Genomic DNA, 10,538 nt, shown 5'->3' on the forward strand with positions numbered 1-10,538 from the left:
TAAATTTTTTTTTAGAGAGGTATTTGCAAGGTGGGGAATATGTGATGTCCTGAGGTCTGATAATGGCCCTCATTTTACAAATTAACTCTTTAGTGAGATCACACAATTATTATCAATCAAACACAAGCTATGAACAGCAAACCGCCCAAAAGCCAACGGGATCGTGGACAGGTTAAACTGTCTTTTAAAAAATAAGTTGGCAAAAATATGTGCAATGCTAAAGAGGAGCTGGCTATATGTGCAACCAGCCAAGCAAGGATCACCACTTGTCACTGCACAAGGTGGTGACAGGTATGAGGATGTGGTCGCTAATTTCCCCAATGCAAAGAGTTCAATGTATGCAAACATTTGTCAACATGCATAAGATTTATTTTCAACCATGTCACTACAAGAGTGCACCAACAGACGGCATAAAACGCGAGCAACACAGACAATACAGCCTATGCAGCTACTCCCTGGAGACTGAGTCTACACAAGACAGCACAACAGAACTTGAAATCAGCTGCCCTTCACAGGTCCTCATGAGGTGATCTACACCACACCAACAGCAGTGACGTTGAAAAACTGGTGCTCCTGGTTCCACTTAACAGATGTCCGAAAAGACATCAGCACAACAGCAGAGTCTCAGAAAGAAGCAGACAGCGGAGAGAGCATCTTCAACAAAAGTTGAGTAGACTAAAATACTATGTGATATAAAGGCAGTGCAACTATTTGGGCAAACCAGAACTGAGAGGGCAACAAAAGTTCTAGAGCCATTGTCTCCAACCAGTAGATCACAAGCTACTGGTAGCTCGCCTAAGGCTTCAAAGTAGCTCCTCAAATCAGACACCAAAATGAGCAGTGTGTGTTTATTTTGGAATCTGATGTCCCTGTGCGTCTATCCGTGCGCCCTCTCTCCACTTCCTGCAAAGCAAACAGTCAAAAGCCATGTGCACAGTATGTGCCGGGGCTGCATCTTGGCCCGAAGGGATCGAGCAATGTCCTAACACAGGGTTAACTATCAATAACAAAAGTATATGGGAAATGTGTGTTGTGGCCATTGTCACCAAGATGTAGAAATGATGGCTGATTAGAAAGAGATGGGGTTTATAAATCTCTGTGCAGTGTGAAAAAAAGCCAGGGCTGTGATAGCTTCAGTCTTGCTCACTGTTTCTTTAGATTAATTTCGGTTAACATTACTTTGCATGCTGGTAATTATAGACTTTAAATCGGAATGGGGAAAATAACATTAAAGCAGTAATCATTTTATGATGTGTGTGTGTGTAGAAAAGAAGACAATCTGTGTGAGTCCTACCTTGCAAGAAATAATGTACAGGCAGTGGTACGTGTTGCTATTTATGGTAAAACGTAACTAATTTCTTTTTATTTGAAGATGCTTAGTTCTCTGCTTTAAGGCAGTAGTGGCCCAGTTGTATTAAAGGTTAAGATGGAATTTGCTGCGATATGCAAGAGCCCACCTCTATGCGTGTTAAATACAGGAATTCAAACGCCAATTTTACACTTAAGTAAATGTGGAGAACTACTAGCTGCACAGCAATCTGGTGCTAGCCCACTTACATGTATACACCTACACAACAATGTAAAATGACATATACTTACAATGCCAGAATGTAAACAACACATTTTGAGAGCACTGTTTCAGCCTATGTTTTAAGAAACAAGAGTATAAATTAATCAATTAGGTGAGAAAAGTTAACAGTGGTTTGTATGTATATATATATTGATATCTATAGTGTTATTTTATAGCTTACAACATGTTACGAAGTAGCACAGCACTGTACAAAACAGGGTGTTGAGTACAGGGAGAGAACATTGCAGAGATCTGTAGAATGAGAGAATCATTAATAGGGTTGATGCCCTTTGGCCATGCACACAAACTGAGATTTACAGAGATCTGTGGGAAATCTGTATGCCTATGTTCAAATTATTGCAGGGGATTTCCAATCTTTATATGCTGGGTGGGGATGGTGCAATTTATGAGCACTTTTCCTGTGATAAATTGGGGGAAAAACAAAATAATGTACAGGTAATTTTTGAACACAAATGAAAATTCCAAAAGATGCCTGATCACCAACAGTGCACGAGATATGCTGGCACTGTAAAATACATGTTGATGCCATTGTAAACAGTATGTCATAACTGGAGCCCTCAATATTTCTGTGCAATCCAGGGAAGGCCAATTGGTCATGCACCAGGATGACCTGCATGATTCCTGCAGGGAGAGGCAGCGAGAGTGGCTCATGAGTGATCTGCTGTGGGAAAGGACTGCCTTCAGTGCATTTGCCAGTATTTTTTCAGTGTTTACTATCGGAGGCAGAACCTTGTGGCAGGAGTTTGGCTTGCATCTACAAGAACCCTTCATTTGCACGAAGCACAGTGCAAGAGTGGCTTGTGAGTGGTCTGCTGGGGTCCGATGGGGTGCACAGGTAAACTCATATCCCTAGTGCATTCACATAACTGGAGCCCACTAACACTACTGGCACACATACTGTATTGGGCTATGCAGGACATGTCCCTGCCGAGTTGCCGGTGGTAACTGTTTGGATCTCGATGTTGCTGTGGCGTCCTCTAACAACATTTTATCCAAACTCTTGCTATCTCAAACAGCTTGTGTGCCAACCATGGCTTAAAGCCCTTAACCAAGTACACACTCAAAAGGAAGCAGTCAGACATCTGCAAATACGACCTATGCAGTATTGCAGCCTGTGGACTACCGCAAACTTGCAGTCCTGAAGTAAACTCCAGAGAGCGCACAAAGAAAAAAGTGGTGGAGGTGACAGACACCCAACCTCCTATCACCTCCTTCCTTGAAGCCGTGCTACAGATCCATGTGCCTCAGATCCATGCGCCGCAGATCCATGTGCCACAGACCCATGCTCAAAATAAACCAAATAACACTGCTTCTCTCCCTCACTTAACTGCCTCTCATTCTTCCCCCATAATAGATAAAAAACACTAATTGACATGTGTATTGGTCTGAAACAAAATCCCCTCACTCCCAGACCGACGCAGACCGCATATGGCCTGGACAACCTAATAGGCACTAACCTCTCAGCCACACCAGACTTATCTAAACTGCATTCCCCTTTGCAAATGTCTGACTCTTTCTCAAGTGACACTGATAGCGACAAAGAGCTGTATCCCTTGGCACCGAGGGCCCAGCACATGAATGTTAACACTAAACTGACTTCGGAATTGAATGCAATATCTTCCAATATTGAAGCGGTCATGCTATTATGTGCAACCATCGCAAAAGAGCAAAGTGAGCTTAAACACATACCCACAAAGGTACTAGATTTAACATAGAACAACTCACTACCACCAACAATTACAAATCACAGAAACATCGAGATTGGGACCACAAACCTGGCTACCTCGGGCTCATGAACCGCAATGCTCACATGAAGGAAATCGGCCAATTAACCTTGTAAAGTGGCTATGAGGAAGTTGACTGGGATTATGAGCAGGTCTAGATCTCTTCTTACTCATCAAACGAACTTGCCACTGCTAATGTTTGTCCGCCCATTTTGCTCACTAGCAATGTGAACCCCATTACCAAATGAGTTAAACCTGGGAAAAAGAAAAGTAAATCAGCCCAAGACCAGAAAGGGTTGAGCATGATAGAGATGCCACAGATCCGACTGATAGGCATTTGCCTAAACCCAAGACAGACTTATCTGCATGGCCCAATTGGCCAAGGGATGCAAACAGTTAACATGAATCAAAAATGATCTGCTATTGTGGCTACCTCTCCTGACCCTATATTGGAAACTGATTACAAGCACGACATCCAGCAACAAAACACGCGGGAACCTGATCCGCCCATAGAACAAGAAAAGCGTGTCTCCACCCTCCTCTCCCTGTCCTGTTTTCTGACACATGGTCTCAGTCAGATCCCACGCTGTGTAATGTGCAGCACGTTGAAGGCTGAGATGGACAAGATAGAACACAGAAACCCTTGGCTGCTTGTTACAGCTAGGTTCAGCTAGGTGTAATATTTAATAAATGATATCAGGATAAAATATACACTAAGGATTATACTATCATGAGATGCACCCATACTTCCATTCTCTCCCTGCCTCCCTGCAAATTGATGAGGCCTCTAGGCACTATAAAGCCAAGCAACCATGAAAAGGGGTCATTACTTTTTGTACATAATTCCAATACTTGTTCTATCTCACTCAAGGGGGGAATTTTCCACAAATGTGAGATCGCCTCTACTGTCAATAGAGAAGGCCAAATACATAGTCCGATTGGATGGCACACACTCATGGGGGTCTATGGTCAAGTATAAATTCACCCTACTATCATATAGGAGAAATATTGATTTCCATATCAGTCTGATCTCGCCGACAATGGCAGTCTAACACCAAGCAAATACATTCTGATTTTAAGAGAGGCTAAGTGACTCCAAATTATTGCTTAGTATTCCATGTACTTATTTGCAGAACATCATCATTAAAGATTAAAAATATTCCTTGCTTTGCTCTTTTGAGCTCTGAACCTACTCCTCACTTGAGAAAGCTGTGACCACTCTGCTATCATCATTCTTAAAGCTGAGCCCACTCATTTGTCTCTTGTAAAACCTCAGTTTACTCCTCGCCTGTCTCTTGTGAAACCTGAGCCTGCTCCTCCCCGGTCTCTGTTCAATCTGAATCCACTCATCGCCTGTCTCTGGTTAAACCTGAGCCTGCTCCTCCCCGGTCTCTGTTCAATCTGAATCCACTCATCGACTGTCTCTCGTTAAACCTGAGCCCGCTCATCCCAGGTCTCTGTTCAATCTGAACTCACTCCTCCCTTGTGTCTGTGAAATCTGAACCTGCTCCTCCTGGGTCTCTGTTAAATCTGAGTCCACTCCTTACTTGTCTCTCGTGAAACATGAACCCACTCCTCCCTTGTCTCTGTGAACCTGAGCCCTCTCCTCCCCAGTTTCAGTTCAATAAGATCCCACTGCTCCCTTTTCTCTGTGAAACCTGAACCCACTCCTCACTGGTCTCTTGTGAAACCTAAGTCCACTCCTTCCCGGTCTCTGTTCAATCAGATCCCTCTCCTCACTTTTCTCTGTGAAACCTGTATACCACTCCTCACTTGTGACAGCAGCGGGACCACCTGCAAAACATAGGACTCATTATAAGTATTAATTACAAGACCACGCAGAGCAACAGAGGTTCGAATCACGGATCCGTGCTTAGAAACCGAACTCGGTTATGGTATTAAGTGCGTCATAAAAAAACAATTAAATAAAAACATTTAAAAAACCTATCATAATTCCACAGAATAGGGTAACTTTGTTATCGTTCATCTTTTTTGCCTTGTTAATATTGTCCGGTCTTCAAGTATTCCCATTCACTGCAGGCCCTACTACAGGTTATATCAATAGGCTAGTTGATATTAATTGTGGCGCTGCCCGATGACGGGGCGCGCACGCGGCGGCGTGACGCTGCACGCCGCTGCGTGCAGTATAAATAAACGGGGCGTTTCCCGGCCGCGCAGAGCGACTGGGAAGCCCGAACCACAAGGACGTGTGCGGCTGAGTCCTTGGGGGAGTCGTGTTGTCAATACGCACTAGCAGAATAGGCATGCCAGTGTCTTATGTATCATGAATGGGAACCATACATACCAGAGTGGATCTGCAGATCTGCAGTATGCAGGGCATGGGAGGAGTGGACAGGACAGCAGTCTTTGCCTGACATTAATGTCTGTGTTTATGAGAAAGAGTCTGTGAAAAGAAATTGGGCAAGGGAAACTCAGCCATATTTTGTAAATCACAACATACCCGCTTCCCCAGATACCCATTCCTCTTAATTCGCACCTGATTTAAGGCATACACCTGTCTCATACTTGCCAACATTCTGTGACCAAACAGATGTAGGATTTTTCAAGTTTCAAAATAATAATTCCCATAACAATGTCAAAACAGGAAACTACAAAACATACATTGTTGGCACCATTGAAGCATTCTAAAATACTCAACCCATCACACAGCACAACATGGAACATATTTTCTAATGTTAAAAATGTATAATTCTGATGGTAACTTGACACCAAATTCAGTGACCTAACTTCAAAGAAGGTAATCACACAGAGCTGGTGGGCACCGTTTGTCACTGCTCTGTAGCAGCAGCCCAGGCAGTACATATTTATTCCTGCAGTGCAAGATGAATAACAACATGGAGATTGATACCATCATCAGTCTGATATGCAGATGCTGTGTGATGGTGGTACGCTCTGCCACTTTCCTTCACTGGTGGTTCACCTAAGGCATGTCCTGGCCAGAGTGCAGGACAGAGTCAAGTAGCTGTCAGGTCAGTGGATTGGTCTGAGTGCAATCAAAGTAATCGCCTACGAGCCCCTTGCACAGACTAATTCATGTGTCGCATGCTCTGTCCTGCAGCCTGCCTTAGAGTCACATTAATTATCTGCCACTGAAAAAAGCAGTAGGATCTCTCACCGAAATCCTTAGGCAGTAGGACTGCTTAAAAAGCAGTAGCCTACTGCCTAAATCTGTAGGGTTGGCAAGTATGCTGTCGGTGCCTGTCCAGGCCGATCGAGGCCACAGGACACCAGATTGCCTCCTCCCCTCGCTCATCACGGCTTGCAAACCACACCGCCGAACTCACAACTTCTCTAGGTTAAGCCAACTCTGCGCACCTTCTTTTGCGCTTTATCACAATCTCATATACTCTTTTGCTGCTGCTACCCGCTAAAAATTCTGCCAGTGATACCGCCACCAGTGACCGAACTAGAACAGAGTACAGACAATACGTATCATACTGATCTACGCTGAAACCTGTCTCTCGTGTCTTATCTGCCCTTTGCACTGTTCTTATGTGATAACATGTTTCATCTATCTCAATTGCTGTACGAGAACATTCTGTTGTATAGTTAGTACACATTTGATGTTACGCCTAAATTGAACTAATCCCGCCTCACCAATCGAGCATTCTCATATATTTTTTTTTGTTTTTGTTTTATTGTTTAGTTTATTACAAACTTTTTAACAAAATTTTAAATTTTCCATGATTAGCTTTTCCTATACAACCTTCTACAGACTTCATTTCATGACCTCCTCAGCTCTAATTTTTTGAAAAATGTTGTCCAGAAAGTTCACTACAGAGCAAATTGGGTGCACCAAGCTCCCACTCAGAATTCGAGCCCACAAGTCCTCCATATTTCCTGTTTTTGGAGCGTATTTGCTCATATGTAGTGAGCGCCTATCTTTAAGAGCTGTACATTCCATTAGTAAATGGTTTGTGCTTTCTTCTTTTATTGTACAATATCTACATATATTGTCTGCTGTGTCTTCCCTATGTCGCATATATAGCATTTGTTTTGATTTGTAGGCATTTATGCGCAAATGAAAGAAACCATCTCGGTGATGTCTCGAGGGAAATTGCTGCAAATATTTCGGCATGTTATCCAGTTTGTTCATTGACATTCCGAGATTTAGAGCTGTCGGCAGATTTTCATATTTAGACACGTTTTGGAGTAATGACCATTCTTTACGTTTTTTTTTCGCAATTTGTGGTAGCATCAATAATGTGCCCATTGTAATATTTGCTTCAACCATTATTGCTTTCACCTTTTGAGACCATATCTGGAGCAGATCCAAATTGTCGCAATTGTGTTGTGAGGCGAATATTTTGAATCCTGGTTCTGGGACTGGCATGGTCATTTTCCGCAGTAATAGTAGTGATTTCCATAGGACAATGGTATAGAGTCCATCTAATGCTAACTCATGCCTTATTATTATCATCGAGATGTATGTTGGCAATCTCAGAACCCGTCTCCAAAACATCCCTTCAAGCTGGCTCCAGATCTTACAGTCGATGTTCCACCCAGCTTCTGCTCCGAATGTGATTGCAGGGATCACTTTCTGCAGATAAAACGTGTGTGTCGGGATCATAGAGAATTTGCCATAAAGTGACTGTATTCGTGCTCCTTGGAGGGCTAAGGTCCGCATTCGTTGGCAAAGTTCCTGGACCCAGCTACATTCACGTATTGAGGTGTTGATCTTTATCCCTAGATAGCGGATTTCATCTACCATCTCAATCTCTTTGTCATATATTTGCCACTTGAAGTTCTTATTTTTTATTCCTTTAGTGGTTCCGAACTTCATGATTTTAGTTTTCCCAACATTTATTACTAGGTCGTTGTTGTCCATGTAGTTTTGGAGTTCATGGAGAAGTCGTCGTAACCCGATCTGTGTTTGGTCGACCAGGACCAGGCCATCGGAATAGATTACACAATTTATTGCGGATCCATTGATCTGTGGCGCAAAGCATTTTGCCTTTGCTAGGGCAGTTGGTACGTCGGCGATGAATAGTTTGAATAATGTTGCTGCCAGTGGACACCCTTGTTTTACCCTTTTGTCTGTTGCGATCGGGTCTGAGAGATCCCTTTGTTCATTTATCCAGATCCTCACAGTGGTGTTTGCATGTAATGCTTTTATTGGGGTTAACAGTGATTTTGGACAGTTATGCTTTTCCAATTTCATCCAGAGTTTTTTGCGGTTTATTGTATCAAATGCTTGTTGCATGTCGATAAATGCAAAAAACAGGTTTGATTTTTTCTTTATTGCCTCCAATTTCAGGATATTTACAATTGCCAGGTTCAACTCCGTCCTGACTCCTTTAGTAAAGCTAGACTGTCTTATGTCTACCATTTCTGCCCCAGATGATAGTTTTTTCTGAAGGAACGTGGCGAACACCTTGCCAATCGTGTCCAAAAGGGCAATCGGGCGATAGTTGGCAGGGTCAGCCCGATTGCCCTTTTTATAGATCGGCCAATTATTGCCTCTGACCATGAAGGCGGAAGAGATCGTTGGTCTGCGATCACAGAAAACAGGATTTCCATAAATTCGGACCACTCATGTTTGTTTTCTTTTACATTCGTGATACCATCGGGACCTGCGGCTCTTGAGTTTTTTAGTTTTCCGATAGCATTTTCAATTGTTTCTTTAGACTCACAGACATCCCATTTTGAGATTTCACATACCGGCTGTATCTCTTTTTGCAGTGTTTGCGTTGAAAATACCTTTTGGAAGTGTTTGTGCCATTCTCCTTCAGCAACTCCGTTTTCAAGTCTCTTCGAGTGATTTTCGTGACCTTTATTCAGGATTGACCAGATCTCTCTTGTGTTGTTTGTTATTATTAACCCCAACATTTTCTCCCTGCGTTCTTGGTCTCGTTGGAATTTAAAGGCTTTTAGCCAGTTCCGGTATTTCTGTTTTCTTAATTTAATTCGTCGTTGTTCTTCGGCTATTCCAAACCGATTTTTCAATTCGCCTATATCCTTCTTAAGTTGTTTCTTTTCTTGGATAATTTTTTTACTCCAGATGTGACGATGAATACAAATTGTTTTTCCACTATGTTTAGTTTTTTCACATTTGCATGGTAGTAACTTCGAGTAATTTGTTGGATCGCTCAGCTCATTATCAGCTATTAGTAGGGCTGAAGTTAATTTCTTAATTTGGTTTGCTTTTAGTCTGAGCCTGTTTCTTCCACTGTTTATTTCCAGGACTTGGATCATTTTTGTGAATGTGATTCTGCGTTTTAAAGGCCATGACATGATCAGCAGGTCATGGTCACTGTTTTCGGTCGACACGATCTTCAGATTTTTAATTGTAGACCATAGATTTTCAGACGCCCAAATATAGTCCAAAGTCTTTTTCAGGCCCATATTGTGCCAGGTGTAATTAGGCGGACTGTCGCCACTTACGTTTCCATTTACCATTACACAGTTACGTGCTTCTATTTCATTGTCCCATTTTTTTCTTCGCGAGCAGTTTGGTAGCTTGCTGTTTGAGTGGTCAGAGAATAACTCTTTATCTGTGTCGAACCAAGTAATATTCCTGTCGCCGCAGATGATTATCAATAGATCTAGATGACTTCTTTGATTTTTATCGATTATCGTCATTACCGAGGTGACAAAATTTGTAGTAGATATTTTCAACGGGTTCCAATAGACATTAATTAGAAGCAAGTATTGGAATTTATTGTCATGTCCAATAGACTCTTGTAATAGAGTTGATTGTACATGACTATTAGGGTTGTCTTCTTCAATAACTTCCCATGTTGTCCCAATATTCACCAGAGTTAATAGATCGGAAAAAGGTCTACCTTGTGTTTTTTTTACAGCTGGGTTTATTAAGGTCAAGTAGCCATCCTTTGAGGGAGGAGATCGCATCCATGTCTCCTGTAAACAGATGGTGAAGTTATTTGTCAAATCAACTGGGAAATCGTTATACAGATGGCTGAATCCGCGGGTATTCCACAATATCAAAGTCGAATCACCCTCCTGTCCAATTTCAGATATCTAATTCTCGTTCTGCTTGTTTTTTCCAATTCCGATTAGCAGGCGCTGGGATGACTCAGCTGTCAAATGTTTTCTTATCTCATCTCGACGTTGTTCTAAGGATTTCCTACTAGTAAATTTTTCTCTGCTTTCCGAATCAAGAAAGTTTGTCGCTTGCTCATATTCAGCAGATTCGAAGCCCAGACATAGTAGTTCATCTTTTGCACCCATCATGGTTTTCC

This window comes from Ambystoma mexicanum, chromosome 3p (genome assembly GCF_040938575.1).
Source record: "Ambystoma mexicanum isolate Mex_15411 chromosome 3p, UKY_AmexF1_1, whole genome shotgun sequence".
Lineage (NCBI taxonomy): Eukaryota > Metazoa > Chordata > Amphibia > Caudata > Ambystomatidae > Ambystoma > Ambystoma mexicanum.